Raw genomic sequence first — 7,500 nt, forward strand, 5'->3', positions numbered from 1 at the left:
GGGAAATATTGGCGGTAAATTGTTGGCAGCGAATTGTTGGTGGGGAATATTGGCGGTGAATTGTTGGCAGTGAATTGTTGGTGGGGGAATATTGGCGGCAAATTGTTGGTGGGGAAATACTGGCGGCGAATTGTTGGCAGCGAATTGTTGGTGGGGAAATATTGGTGGTGAATTGTTGGTGGGGAAATATTGGTGGCGAATTGCTAGTGGGGAAATATTGGTGGCGAATTGCTGATGGGGAAATATTGGCGGAGAATTGTTGGTGGGGAAATATTGGCGGCGAATTGTTAGTTGGGAAATATTGGGGGCGAATTGTTGGTGGGGAAATATTGGCGGTGAATTGTTGATGGGGAAATATTGGTAGCGAAATGTTGGTCGGGAAATATTGGCGGCGAATTGTTGGTGGCGAAATGTTGGCGGTGAATTGTTGGTGGGGAAATATTGGCGGCGAATTGTTAGTAGGGAAATATTGGTGGCGAATTGTTGGTGGAGAAATATTGGCGGTGAATTGTTGGTTGGGAAATATTGGCGGCGAATTGTTGGTGGGGAAATATTGGCGGCGAATTGTTCCTAGCAAAATGTTGGCAGGGAATTGTTGATGGGGAAATATTGGTGGCAAATTTTTGGCGGCGAAATATTGGCGGCGAATTGTTGGTGGGGAAATATTGGCGGCGAATTGTTGGCGGGGAAATATTGGAAGTGAAGTGTTGGTGGAGAATTGTTGGTGGGGAAATACTGGAGGCGAATCGTTGGTGGCGAAATGTTGGCAGCGAATGGTTGGTGGGGAAGTATTGGCGGCGAATTGTTGGTGGGGAAATACTAGCAGCGAATTGTTGGTGGGGAAATATTAGCGGCGAATTGTTGGTGGGGAAATAGTGGCGGCAAATTTTTGGTGAGGAAATATTGATGGCGAATTGTTGGTGGGGGAAATATGGCGGCGAATTGTTGGTGGCGAAATGTTGGCGGCGAATTGTCGAAGGCTATTTGCCCTATACCCACTTTGAACATAGGCATAAAACATTAATAGGTTTGATACACACATCATCATCATCATCTTCTCCCATGCCTATTGACATAAAGGGTCTCGGTTAGAATTCGCCAGTTGTCTATATCTTAACTTTTTAAATCAATACATCGCTATTCTTCATCTCTTACTTTACACTTCATAGTCCTCAACCATATAGGTCTGGGTCTTCCACCTTTTCTAGTCCCTTGTGGATCCCAGTTGAAAGTTTGGTGAGCTAATCTTTCTTGGAGAGTGTGATGAACATGATCAAACCATCTCCACTTAACCCTTGCCATAATCTCATCCCCATATGGCACTTGAGTAATCTCTCTTCGTTTCATTTCTTGATGCTCGCACATAATTCTATTTCATTTGTGCCTTTTATCAATTTGGTCTCCGTGGAAATATACTTTATGTCAACAATATACCTGAATCTCATTTTCTTCAAGAAAATATAAAAACAAGTCTCGAGGTGTGGCATTTACTATAACAAAATTTTAAAAGAAACATCTCATCTTCCATTAAAAATTCACGGTTCTGTGCACATCTTCATCGATCCTATTAATTTTTTTTTTTTTTAAAGGGCCTATCGTGTCTGCTGGCTCAGGTATCAAGTAAGAATCCTATAGGAACGAAAATGCAGGTTAAATTTCACAACCTGGGAATCACTATAGATACTTTATGTCTATTATTCTATTGATCCATTAAGTCTACGCTGTTGTTGATTTTGTCATTAGACATAGTATAATCCAACGGGTAAGAATATCCATTGCATATATAATAAAGCTGTAACAAGAAATGCTGATAATTGACATCGCAGAAAAATATTTTGTTAAGCTGTAACAAACAGATTTGATAATTAGCATCACAGAAAAATATTTTGTTAAGAAGTAACAAGCAAATCCAATAATTGGCATCACATAGAAATAATTTGTTATGACGTAACAAGCAATTCCAATAATTGACATCACATAAAAATATTTTGTTAGGATGTAACAAGCAATTGTGCTAATTGGCATCGCAGAAAAAGAATACTTTGTAAGGATGAAACAAACAACTCTGATAATTGGCCTCACATTTAAATATTTTGTTAAGCTGTAACAAGCAATTCTGATAATTGGCATCACAGAAAAATATTTTGTGAATCTGTAACAATCTATTCTGATAATTGGCATCACAGAAAAATATTTTAATCTGTAAAAAGCAATTCTGATAATTGGCCTCACATAAAAATATTTTGTTAAGCTGTAACAAGCAATTCTGATAATTGGCATCACAGGAAAACATTTTGTGAAGCTGTAACAATCTATTCTGATAATTGGTATTGGTAACACGGAAAAATATTTTAAGCTGTAACAAGCAATTCTGATAATTGGCCTCACATAAAAAATATTTTGTTAAGCTGTAACAAGCTATTCTGATAATTGGAATCACATAAAAATATTGTTATGCTGTAACAAGAAATTCTGATAATTGGCATCACAAAAAAATATTTTGTGAAGTTGTTACAAGTAATTCTGATAATTGGCATCACAGAAAAATATTGTTATGCTGTAACAAGAAATTCTGATAATTGGCATCACAGAAAACTATTTTGTTAAGCTGTAACAAGTAATTCTGATAATTGGCATCTCAGAAAAATATATTTTTATGTTGTAACAAGCAATTCGGATATTTGGCATAACAGGAAAATAGTTTGTTAAGCTGTACCAAGTAATTCTGAAAACTGGCATCTCAGAAAAATATTTTTTTAACCTGTAACTACCAGTTCTGGTAATTGACATCACAGAAAAATATTTTAAGCTGTAACAAGCAATTCTGATATTTTACATCACAGAAAAGATATTTTGTGAATGCGTAAAAAGCAATACTGATAATTAGCATTGCAGAAAAATATTTTTTTAATTATCATTTCTGTCCACTTGAATATGGTAAAGTTACTAAAGTCGTACAAATCATTTATATCAGTCAGTGGTTTCCATTTAATGGTTCTCAAAGATTTTCTTGAACTTATTCTTCACCCCATATATAGAGTTTTGTCAGTTGTGTATATTGCCATGCTTTGTATCATGTTTTACTTATTTTTGATCAGCGGTAATCTTTTTGGGGTTTTTTGAATTTTCATGCTTTTCATATTTGCATAAATAATTCCATTAAATAGCTAAGGAAAGTCATTGTTTATTCGTGAAACATTAGTTGTATATCTTGGAAAAGGGAATTATTCCATTTGGCTTGAAAATGGTAATTGCTTCGATGTTGATGTATGTTGCTTGGTGGAATAACGCAATAATTCGTGCTTCAAGTATACTATCATTGATGGGAATTTTATCGTTCTATAAGAATGAATCATAGTAATCAAGCGAAGAGAGAGAGAGAGAGAGAGAGAGAGAGAGAGAGAGAGAGAGAGAGAGAGAGAGAGAGAAATAAATCTCCTCACTTCCCTTCTATCTTTTCCCTTCCATTTTCTTTACATGCACAGAAGTATAATTCACCTTTCAGCTTTAAAACATCAGACCTCGTATCTCTTCCAACGCTTAACTTTTCGACGCAGAAGTTCTTTTTGCTCCAATCTATTTTCTCGTCATTGATCTGGTGATTTAACAGCATCTAACTCCTCTCTTTATCAAGCTCGTTTTTGTTTCACGTTCTCGGATCAGTGCTTTCTTCGTCAGGATAACTTTTTAACTATCCTGATTCGACTAGAAACAATTAAGTCAGAAGCATCTATTTTAAAACGTATTTACTAAAATAATAAAAGTTATTCAAACACCTGTGTATGCAATCATATCTACTCTCTCTCTCTCTCTCTCTCTCTCTCTCTCTCTCTCTCTCTCTCTCTCTCTCTCTCTCTCTCTCTCTCTCTCTCTCTCTCTCTCTATATATATATATATATATATATATATACAGGTATATATATTTATATATATGTATATATATATCAATATATATATATATATATATATATATATATATATATATATGTGTGTGTGTGTGTGTATGTATATATACATGTATATATATATATATATATATATATATATATATATATGAATATATATATATATATATATATATATATATATATATATATATATATATATATATATATATATATATATATATATATATATATATATATATATATCGCTCATTCATTTCAACACTGACATAACTCAAAATATGCTACTTTTCAGGAGAAGCAAAATAAACTTTTAATTGTGTAATACAGTTCCCCATGGAACTTTAAACGAGGTATTTAGCAATGAATTTTTATTTCATGATTAAATGTAGTACATGACATCTCATATTATAAAATACATTTATTATAAACATGCTTTGTGGCTATTTGAAAAATAAATTTGGATTTATGACGTTATTGCAGGAAATATACGCATTTTCCACTGTTATAACTGAAGTTATGACTATATTACAACAAAAGGAGAAATAAATAAAGGAAATAAACAACTGTTATTACACAAGTAACAGTTTACATAATCATAAACTGTGTGAACAAAATAAAGTAAATTACAAAGCTGTTGTACTTCTGTATTTGAGGCGCTCCTTTTTGACAAAATATGAACTGTGTGAACAAAATAAAGTAAATAAAGTTTTTGTACCCCTGTATTCGAGGCGTTCCCAAACTGTGAGCATAATATAAAGTAAATAACAATGCAGTTGTACCCCTGTATTTGAGGCGTTCTTTTTTTTTACTAAATGATCAAAAAAAAAAAAAAAAGATTAATCCATATTCTCTTGAAGATTATCAGAAATTTACAGATTCTCATAAAACCTCTTATAAGGATTAGGAATGAGGCTTCTCTTGCACAAATAGAAGATCTTCTTTCTTCTTGGATGTTATACCTGGTTTGTGACCAAAGCATGGTGGAATTGTGAAGGTTCCTTTTGACTTTTTTTTCTTGAGAACAGTTGCTTCCTTGAAATTTTTATTATAAGAATGTTTGTAAAGTACTGAATTTGGAGATTCTTTAGTAACTTTCAATATTTTCACTTCAGAATTTTCAGCTCCTTCATGTTCATCATTGGACCAATTTCGTTAGCCAAAACTTTAATGTTCAAGAAGAATTCATAATCACATTCTTTCACCTTAAAAGGCTCTCCTTTTTTTCTTGCCATTCGAACAGCGGTTATGAATGTTTCTGGAACATAGATTGGTCCACTCTTAAGGAGACTCTTGACTTGCCTTTCAATCAATGAGTGAGCTGAATCGCCCTCATTCTTGGAATGTCCTTTAATGAGAAACTTGTGAGTAATGGAATCAAGGTCCAGATTATTTACTGCATATAAGTGGAGAGCTAACATAAGCTTGTTTTTCTGCTGACCACCGCAATTTTCTGAATAAAAAATAATATCCTTCTTACCAGTTTCACAAACTTTATGGATATAGTGAAGAACACAAGAACCAAGTTCATTTACTCCACGATGCCCATTGGATTCATCCCATCACAATTGTTAGATTTCATGTCATAAAGTGTAAAATTCAAAAAATTTTACTTGGATTTGTAGTAAAAAAGGGATACATCTCCTTTGGGCAGTTGGAATACAGCTTACAAATCATAAACAGCTACAGCAGCATTTGATGATACTTTATCACTAGCTTTTTCAGATCTTGACAATTTTTTTTTTTTCAACTTGGTGCTGATCATACTTATCTTGCAGACTATTTTTTTTCAGTTTTACTTGCATTTTCAAAGGTTGCACATGTGTCACATTGATCTTTTTTCGGGGTGAAAAAAAGAAATATTGTAATCTTCAGTGAACACCTTGTAGAACATAGAGTAGTTCCCAAACGGTGCATTATTCTCTTTGCATTTTGAAACAATCTCTATGGATATCAGCAACAGTCTTGCTTCCGTCAATGAAAATTATCGATGTATTAGCCCTGAGGTAATGACTCTCAATTTTTGGAATGGAATCAATATGAGCCTTCATTCCGTCCTTGATACCTTCATCAACGGTGTGGTGATTACTGTGCTTACCTCTCAGATAATTTTCAATCAAATTTCCACAAATTTTGTTCTTCTTTTCCAGGATTGTGCGGATAGGGCGGTCATTAATATCTAATGTGTTTATAAAAAACAATTTACACACCCTAACTCTTCCTTCATTCAATTTGGAATAAAAAGCATTGTTAGGTTTTCTTTGTTGTCTTGTACCTCCGACACGAACATATCTGTACTTTGGTACAATTTGATCAATTGCATTAGCAATAAACTGTCTTTGTTTGTCAATATCACCAAATTCCCAGTAGGATGCAAATATGGACATTCTTTGTTTTTCAGTAAATTTCATGGAACAACTTAACCTGCATTTTTCCCTGCCAGGCGGCTTTACTTTTCTTTCTTCCCTTTTTTTTTTTTTCTCTTTGGTATGCATTACATACCGTTTTCCTTCATTTCGTAGTTTTTTTCGGGAGACTTCGCCCCCAATTTTCAGGTCGTTTCTTCGTTTTCGAACCTCTTTTAGCTGGTCTTTCTAATTCTTTGGTGACCTTATTTCCAAGTGTAGCAGCGTCACTATTTCCACGTCTAGTAGCATCCCTATTTCCAAGTGTAACAGCGTCACTATTTCCAAGTTTAGCAGCATCACAATTTCCAAGTGTAGCAGCGTCACTATTTCCAAGTGTAGCAGCGTCAAAATTTTGATTCAGAGAAGAGTCATCGTCATTACTATCAACTCCTTCTGAATCTTCGTCATAATTTGGTTCATAGTTCTTATCTACAACGGAATCATCAGAGTCTAGCACATCTGGGGATGCTGCATGAGTTGATGATGAACTGCTCTTTGACGAGGATGATGAGGAACTACTGCTTGATGAAGAGGTACTGCTTGATGTAAAACTATGCCTTGATAATGAACTTTCACCTGAATTTCTGCACTATATTATCGGCATCTCTACACTCTTGGTGTTCTGGGAAGAACTTGGTGGTGTCTCGTGTTGGTTTGCTAGGACTTCGACATTCTTTCCTGCAACAATGTAATCAACAGAATTATTATGTCACATGTATTCTCTACAGTAATGATGGCAATTATAATTACTATACTTGCATTACGTAGGAGATATTTTAAAGGTAAAAATTTTTATCATCGTTGATTTAATTATATGAAATAATATACAACTCTTAATCCTTCAGCAGCTTACCTGACTCAGAGACATTTTAGTCACTTCAGTCTCCTGCGATGATGCCTCTTTTGTTTTTTCCACCGATTTCAATGCCAACTGTAACAGTTGTTTACCTTGACTAGTCATATTTACCTGTATTATATTGATTTTTAGGGCAATCACTCAAACTTTATGCTCAGAGTAAATGTCTTGACTGTAGCTTTAAACTTATCCTAGTATCATACTTTGTTGTAAGAACAACATACTCAAATATGTATCATGACTGAAATATGCAATTCTGAACAGTTTTGGTTCAATAATGTCATAAATATACTTAGATTTTATTTCATATAGTCAAGCGACTGCTTGCCTG

At 34.2% G+C, this 7,500-nt stretch overlaps 1 pseudogene; it reads right to left on the reverse strand.

The window, feature by feature from the left end:
- Window positions 1–5,821: 5,821 nt before the first annotated feature.
- LOC137650799 (micronuclear linker histone polyprotein-like) lies at window positions 5,822–7,274 on the reverse strand (annotated as a pseudogene).
- Window positions 7,275–7,500: the final 226 nt, after the last annotated feature.

The sequence above is a fragment of the Palaemon carinicauda genome, chromosome 12 (assembly GCF_036898095.1).
Source record: "Palaemon carinicauda isolate YSFRI2023 chromosome 12, ASM3689809v2, whole genome shotgun sequence".
Taxonomy (NCBI): Eukaryota; Metazoa; Arthropoda; class Malacostraca; order Decapoda; family Palaemonidae; genus Palaemon; species Palaemon carinicauda.